The sequence below is a fragment of the Osmerus eperlanus genome, chromosome 6, assembly GCF_963692335.1.
Source record: "Osmerus eperlanus chromosome 6, fOsmEpe2.1, whole genome shotgun sequence".
NCBI classification, from domain to species: domain Eukaryota; kingdom Metazoa; phylum Chordata; class Actinopteri; order Osmeriformes; family Osmeridae; genus Osmerus; species Osmerus eperlanus.
In genome coordinates, this window is record NC_085023.1 from 15,501,442 (window position 1) to 15,508,808 (window position 7,367).

The following is a 7,367-nucleotide window of genomic DNA, read 5'->3' on the forward strand; positions in this document are numbered from 1 at the left end:
TGGTGTGAGACTCGAAAATAAACAGAGCATATAGGTTGAGAAAAGAGGGAGGGAGAGGGGAGGAGGAAGGGAGGAGAGATGGTGGTAGGGCCTGTTTTCGTCTATCTCCTCGTCCATCTGCCCTGGAGTGAACAAACTGTCAGTCAGGGGAAAAATAATCAGTGTTTCTGAAAGCGTACTCAGTCATGCTTAACCCTCACACGACTGAGATTATGAAACCGGGCCCCATAGTAGGACTGTCTGGATCATGTTCAGAGAGGTTTGTGTGGTAGGGTGAAAAGGAAAATAGCATTAGCTGTTATGGATTTGGAGTCTATTGAGCAATATTTCTTTGTTTATCATTCATTCTTGAAATAATCACATCCAAATATTATATTTTGAATGAATGTAGTAAACATATGTTCCTCTCAAAAACGAGTTCATTACCAGTCTTTACAGCCCAATAAATGGACAGGCCTACACGGCTGCAACGGCCTAATTGTCAAAAGTTCCTGTCACAAATCTGTCTTACAGAGCTTTTTAGTGTTTTGAAAGGCCTCTCGCGACTGGTTGCCAAGATCTTTAGATCTCACCCTCTCCTCGTGACTAAGAACAGAGCTATGTATCATGATCTATTATTCCCACGTGTCTTTGGTTAGCTTTGAGCGCTAGCTAGCTTGCCTGGGACCAATGACAGCTCACAGGGGATAGCTGTTATATAGTGGCCTGTAGGCTGTGCTCATTATGTTTGAAGGTATAATTATTATCATTATTGTGATTTTTTTCCACAGCTCTCACCCTGCGGCCCAGTGATGATGGAGTGCCTGTCAGGGTGCCAAAGGGAAGTGATGTCATCATGTTTGGCAGGTGAACAGCAGACTTGAGGTCAGAGGTTGGTATTGTTCCTCTTTTATTTCTTTTTGCCGGTGTAATTTGAGGACAGGGAGGGTTGAGTGGGTTGCTGGAAAGTTGTAAAATGGCGTTTATGTCCTGGATGAGGATGTTCTCTGGCTGTTTTTAGTGAAAACAACTGGTTTTCTTCTCTGGAATTCCCAGGTGTGTTGTTCACTATTAAAACATCATAACTGTGTAAAAGATTCATTATCATCTTCATTAATGATAGGTTTCTAGATTTATTTCAGAATCGCCATGACACATCGGAACCCTAACCCCTAAACGCATTTTCAAGCACTCTTTTTGTTGGCTTTCTCTAATCCTAGTGGACTGGACATTCTATTAGCCAGGAAGCACGTAGCTGCAGTGAGCTAGCGAGCACTCCCCGATGGTGTGGCTCCTTGGTCTGGAAATAGGAGGATCCTCAGGGTGTGCTCATCTGGAGCGGCAGGAAGGCTGTGGAATCTTCCAGATCACTCAAGAGGAACTGTCCTGAACACAGTGTTAAGATAGAGGAGCCAAGTAAACTCAGGACGCTGGGGGGTGGAGAAGGAGGGAGATGGTGAGAGAGGGAGGTGGAGAGTGAGAGGGAGGGTGCAAATGAGAGCGAGAGAGAGGAAGGGGTTGAGGGAGGGGTGAGGGGTGAAGGTTGAGGGAGGGGGAGAAGCAGGGAAGGCTTAGGGAGGGGGAAGAAGGGGCTCCAGATCATGTAAGGCCTACTGGCCAACACTCACCCCTGCTCCTCGTACCCTAGTTAAACATCCATCCAGCGCCACTTCTCCTCTCTGCCAGCTCTCATAACACACCATCACACACATCCCTCTTTCTCTTACACTCTCTATGTCCCCCTCTTTCTCTCTCTCTCTCTCTCTCTCTCTCTCTCTCTCTCTCTCTCTCTCTCTCTCTCTCTCTCTCTCTCTCTCTCTCTCTCTCTCTCTCTCTCTCTCTCTCTCTCTCTCTCTCTCTCTCTCTCTCTCTCTCTCTCTCTCTCTCTCTCTCTCACGTCTGCTATTACTCTGGATTTACCAGATTTATGGCACATCAGAGTTCATTTACAGCCTCTTGGATATCGAATAAGACTGTGTATGTGTGTGTGTGTACCTGTGCATTTGTGTATGTGTACGAGTATGTACATACCAACATTTTACAACCGCAAAAAAGGTTTGCTCTCCACAAAACCCTCTCCTGGTTGTCCTTTGTGTAGCCGTATAGTTGTGAAAATTAGTGGTTTGTGCCGCAGTGGAGCCAGACTATTTATCAATACTTTTGGAAATACTGTGTGATTTATTAGCTAGGTCAGGGATAGTGTGGGCCAAGGGCCCTGGGAGTGAGGAGTCTGGGAGTGAGAAGTCTGGGTCTGGAAGTGAAGAGTCTGGGAGTGAAGAGTTGGGGCCTGAGAATGAGGAGTCTGGTAGGGATGAATCCAGGCCTGTTGGCCTGTGGGTGAGGAGTCTGGGAGCGAAGGGTCTGGGCCTGGGGGCCTGGGAGACCACATCCTTCGTTTGCTCCTGCCTGGCCTGATAGCTGACAGGAATAACAGAGGCTCATTGGAGGCTGATCTGGGCCTACTTTCTGTGCATGTTTTAGAGGTTTTAGTCTATTTCCCAGAGCTGGGTTTGATATGCGTGTGAGTGAATACCAGGGCTCTAGATGGACCTGAGCTCATATGAGAAGTCCCATTTGAAGTTTATATGAATCCCCTAATGATGCCAAGAAACGAATGTATCTACTGTATCTATTCTCACGCACATGTGTTCGGCTGTGTTTATCATCTGAGATCACACAGAGCAACACTCCATCAGTATTGATTATTGGGACGGCAGAGGCAGGCAGCCCAGAATATCGCTCCTCACAGGCACGTATGGGCAGGGCGGGCAGGGGCCGGAGGTTGGGGGCCGGGGGGATGAGAGCCACTGACACGGTCTCCTAGTTCAAAAAGATGGGCCAGGAGATCCTGGCAGAGGTAGGACCTGGCCCAACCCAGCACTGCAGCAGGCCAGGGAGGAGAACAGACTCCCCTTTCAGAGGCCAGCCTGGGAAAACCAAGGGGGCTAGGGTCTTAGGAGGGGACCGCTGCTAACAGGCAAGTGGGCCTACAGGTGCTGCACACCCCCCATCGGCTTCTCCTCCTCCCTCCCTCCCATCCGGCAACAGCATCCCGGCCTTGTTCTCAGCATTTACACTCATTACTCACTCCTCACCTCTCTCTCTCTCTCTCTCTCTTTCTCTCTCCCTCTCTCTCTTTCTGTCTCTCTCTCATCAGCATATTTCTCTCTGGTGCTCTCTCTTTCTCTCTCTTACTTATTTTCTCTCTCCCCTTACCTTTCCCCTCCTCTCAGGCTTGGCCAGCCTTGAGACACAGAGTAGCTTTTTCCATTGGCTACCTTCAGTAACAGCCAGCTAGAGGGTGATATAATGAGCTTGATATAATGGTGTTATTCCATTGGCCGTGTGGCAGCGCTCCACCACCGAGCTCTACAGACCTGCTGCTTTGTTGAACAGGAACCATTCCATAGCCCGCGTTCCGTGTTATTAGCATGTAGCGTGTCCTGGCCGTTGCTGTTGTTGCCCCAGCTGCCTTGCCATCCTGTTCGTTTCCTTTTCACATCCAGCTCAACCTCAAACACACTTCCCCGATCCTCGGTTTTTCCTTTTCATCTCTCACTCTCTTCACTCCCACCCTCTCTGTCTGTATTATTCATAACACCTTGCATGTAGGCTGAGGCGACTATGGTAGTGCTTGTTGCTGGCCGTGGCCACAGTGTGTATTGGCCCAGTCGCCCAGGTGTCACTCAAGGCCCCATGCTGCTTTATTAATAGTGTTTTATGTTTCTCAGCCGCCTGACATGAATGGCCCATTGAGCCGGGCCAGGCCCACTTCCCCGGCCCAGCTCGCTCCCACAGCCAGAGAGCAAAGTGGAGGAAGCGCGCTGTGTTTTTTAGCGCTAGCCGCTAAGGTATGTAGTCCTTTCCTCCACCAACCACCTCCACCCCACCCCCACCACCCCCGGACCCCACTGTCAGCATGCCAACGTCTGATCTGAACAGTGTAGGGGGGGGGGGGGCAGTGGAGTGTGCGGAGAGAATGGAGCGGCTGACATCACTCCTTCCAGTGCTGGGGGAGTTGTTATTGCTGCCATTCTAGGCCTCAGGGAGCTGAAGCTAGTGTAGACTGGGGGCCTTCACAGAGACTCTGTCATTACACATACTATACACACACACACACACACACGCAAACAGAATGCACACACATACTTGCACATATACACGTGACAGTAAAGACACACACACACACACACACATAATAAATCTCCCAACACGACACACACACACACACATACAGTACACACACAATCACACATGTTGCAAGCACACACACACCCTGCCCCTCGAGACTTTAATTACAGACCATAGGGATGTGTGGCTGGCACTGTTGCATTATCACTCCCAGCATAACCACCAATTATGGCTGAACATCAACTGTAAATCTGCTCTTCTTAATAAGCCACTGTTGGCCTGCAGTTGGCAACAGCCCGGGCCCAGTGTGTGCATGCGTGTGTGTGTCAACAAGTAACATGCGTCTGTGTATGTGCGGGTGTAATATGTAATGTGTTGTGCTTTGTGAGCGTCCATGTTTGTACAGCATGTGTATGGAAACGTTAATTTCTGTTGTTGGTATTTGTGTGTGAGGGTGTGCTTGTGTGAGGATGTTTTTCTCTGCAGTCTCTACAGTCCGACTCATTTACCTGGGACGTGGTATGTCACGGACCCAAGAGGGTACGTGCTTCTACTCGCAAGGCCTCTGCATGGTCTACACGCTGTACATAAATCTACAGCACACTCATCCCACTGCAAGGGCACGCTTTCAGGCTACATTCACGAAGCTGTTGGTGGGCGTGAGCTGTAATGACTATTGACATGGATTCAGATGAAGAGAGCAGGTGTCTCCCGGTCTAGGGTGAAATGTGAGTTGCGTCTGGCTTTTCGGTGGAAACTGACTGTCCAAGGTGGTGTCGGACAGTTGTTCCACTGTACTCAGCTTACCTCCAGTCTGCTGACCTTGGCCCTGTGTGTCTGTGAGTGTGTGTGTGTGTGTACTCATGGTGGAGATTACCCTGGCTTTAATGGAATAGCTTTAACTCCTGGTCCCTTCTCCTCCCTCACATTCCATTGTCCCCCACCCCTCATCCATCCACTCACACACACACACACACACACACACACACACACACGCACATGGCCTAACGTGACCCATCTCAAGTTGCTCCACCCTGCACTGTCATGCCCAACACATCCACCACCCATCCGCCCCCTGTTCCCCCCAGGCCATGGCTCTCCTCCTACCCCACTTTTAGGCCCCCTCTCCCTGGCTATGAGCTCTGGCTCTGCCCCTGGCCATCACAGTGGGCCCTCAGTGCTGTTAAACCAACACATGGCCAGGTCCATTGTTCTAAGCCCTGGTCCAGTGGTCGTCTGTTGGTTTGGCCCCGCCGCTTGGTAAGAACAACGTTTGGACAGCGTGTGATCCCCCTTAATCCCAGAGAGCGAGGGTCCGACTGGAGCACTATGTCCCCAGGGGGGAGATTCCTCTGCCACATGCCCCTTCAACTGCCCCCAACACCACCCCCACCAGTGTCTGGCTAGGGAGACTGGTCGGTTAAGTCATTCAATTGTGTTTTGGACTGAGCGCGTCTGGATTAAAATATTTTTGGACCCATTTCTCAATGAGCTACTTGAATCGTTGAGTTGTACCTGCTGGCTACATTCATTCAACTTTGACTGTTTCTGTCCATCAGAGGCCAACCCCTGAACTGTCTTGTTTGAGCAGGTCAAAGGAAAGAGTTAAGCTGTTCAGATCCCAGAAATGCACACTACCAATGTGAATTTGGCCAAAACGGGGGAAAGAAAGTCAGAACACGCTGAACGGTTTTGATTTATGAGAGTAGAACCACATTCGATATTCATTTCCGCAGCTGCGGCCAGCTAAAAAAAACACATCGCAAATAGAGCGAACTGGGCACCGACAATGGTGCAGTGTAGCTCCTGGAGTGTGTGCGTGAGTCACTCTTATTTGAGGAATGTTTCAGGGCTCTTTGGGAAGATTTGCGGCAGATGTTCTCTGATTTGACACATGTATATATGTGTAATCATTGAAAACACCTTTTGGTTACCCAGTGTTGCGTGGGGCTTTTCTTGTGTAATCGAAATGTGCGGTTTTCCAAAGGGAGTGGGTACCCAAGAGTTTATTGGAAGCTAGCAAAACACCTTGGCAGTCAGTTTTCTGAGAAAAGACAGCTTACAGAAATATTCCCATACATTCTCACTGCTTTCTAGAAGTGGAGAAAGAGAGCGACAAACACTAGGGAAGGAGATTGCGAGATATAGAGATGAAGAGAGATGGATTAGGACTGATAATAGCCAGTAAGATGAGAAGATAGATTTGCTTGCACAGAGATCGCGGAGAAAGCCATACATGATTGCATATGGTGTCCTGAAGGGGATCTTCGTTCTGTGTGGCTGTTTGATTTAAAGGCAGGTGTAGTATACTTCATGCTGGATTCATAATGTAGAGGACCTTGTATTGACATTTCACTGGAGAATCTCACACTCAGCCCCACTAAGCCTGGGGAGCTTCACCTTGAAACCTTGATCCCAGTGCAACCCTGTGATCTTTTAGGAGTGTGTGTTCCAGCTTCTATGTTTGGGAGGTTACTTGTAGGTTGTAGGATAGTGCCGTAAAACACAGTAAACTCGATATTCATACGAACGTTCTGTGTGCGTATATATCTATGTGTGTGTGCGTCTCTCTGTATGTGTGTGTGTGTGAGAGAGAGAGGGAGAGAGAGATTGGAGACGGGATGGGGGTTGACAGGCTGGATCTGATTACCGGGTGGAATGGCTGGGAGGGTTTGCGGTGGAGCGTTTTCTCAATAGTACATTCCTGTGTCGAAACAAAGCGCAACTGCTTTGCTGCACGCTGCAAGCTGAGACAGGCTCAACGAGCAGTCAGAGCCGACATCAGGGCCGAAGATGTAAAAGGCTTTAATGAGCCCCTGAAGATGACTCGCTAACAAAAAGGCTATGTCTTGGTTCTAACACGAGACCCGATTCTCATATGTTTGAGCAATCAGTTGTGCAGATACTTTGACGAGAGAGTGAATGTCGTGACGGCTTTTATCGTTTTTTTGGGGGGAGCATCTCTGGGTTGGTTTTCACAGGCCCTATAGGTTTCAAATGAGGTTGGAAGGGCCTTTAGCTGAAGTTAGCATGCTACTGGGAGGGTATCTGGGAGAGTGTGTTTTTACCTGCCGTGGTTGCCCATCTCCCAACATCCTCAGGTCTCATTGCAGCTGTTCTGTAGCCACCCACTCCCATGCTGAACTGGTCTCAACACATAATTTGATACCCCCCCTAACCCAACCCCCCCCCCCCCCCTCACCGTTAGAGCAGTTTGTCTAGTATGTCTGTGTTCTCCTCCTATCTGCCATCAGTTA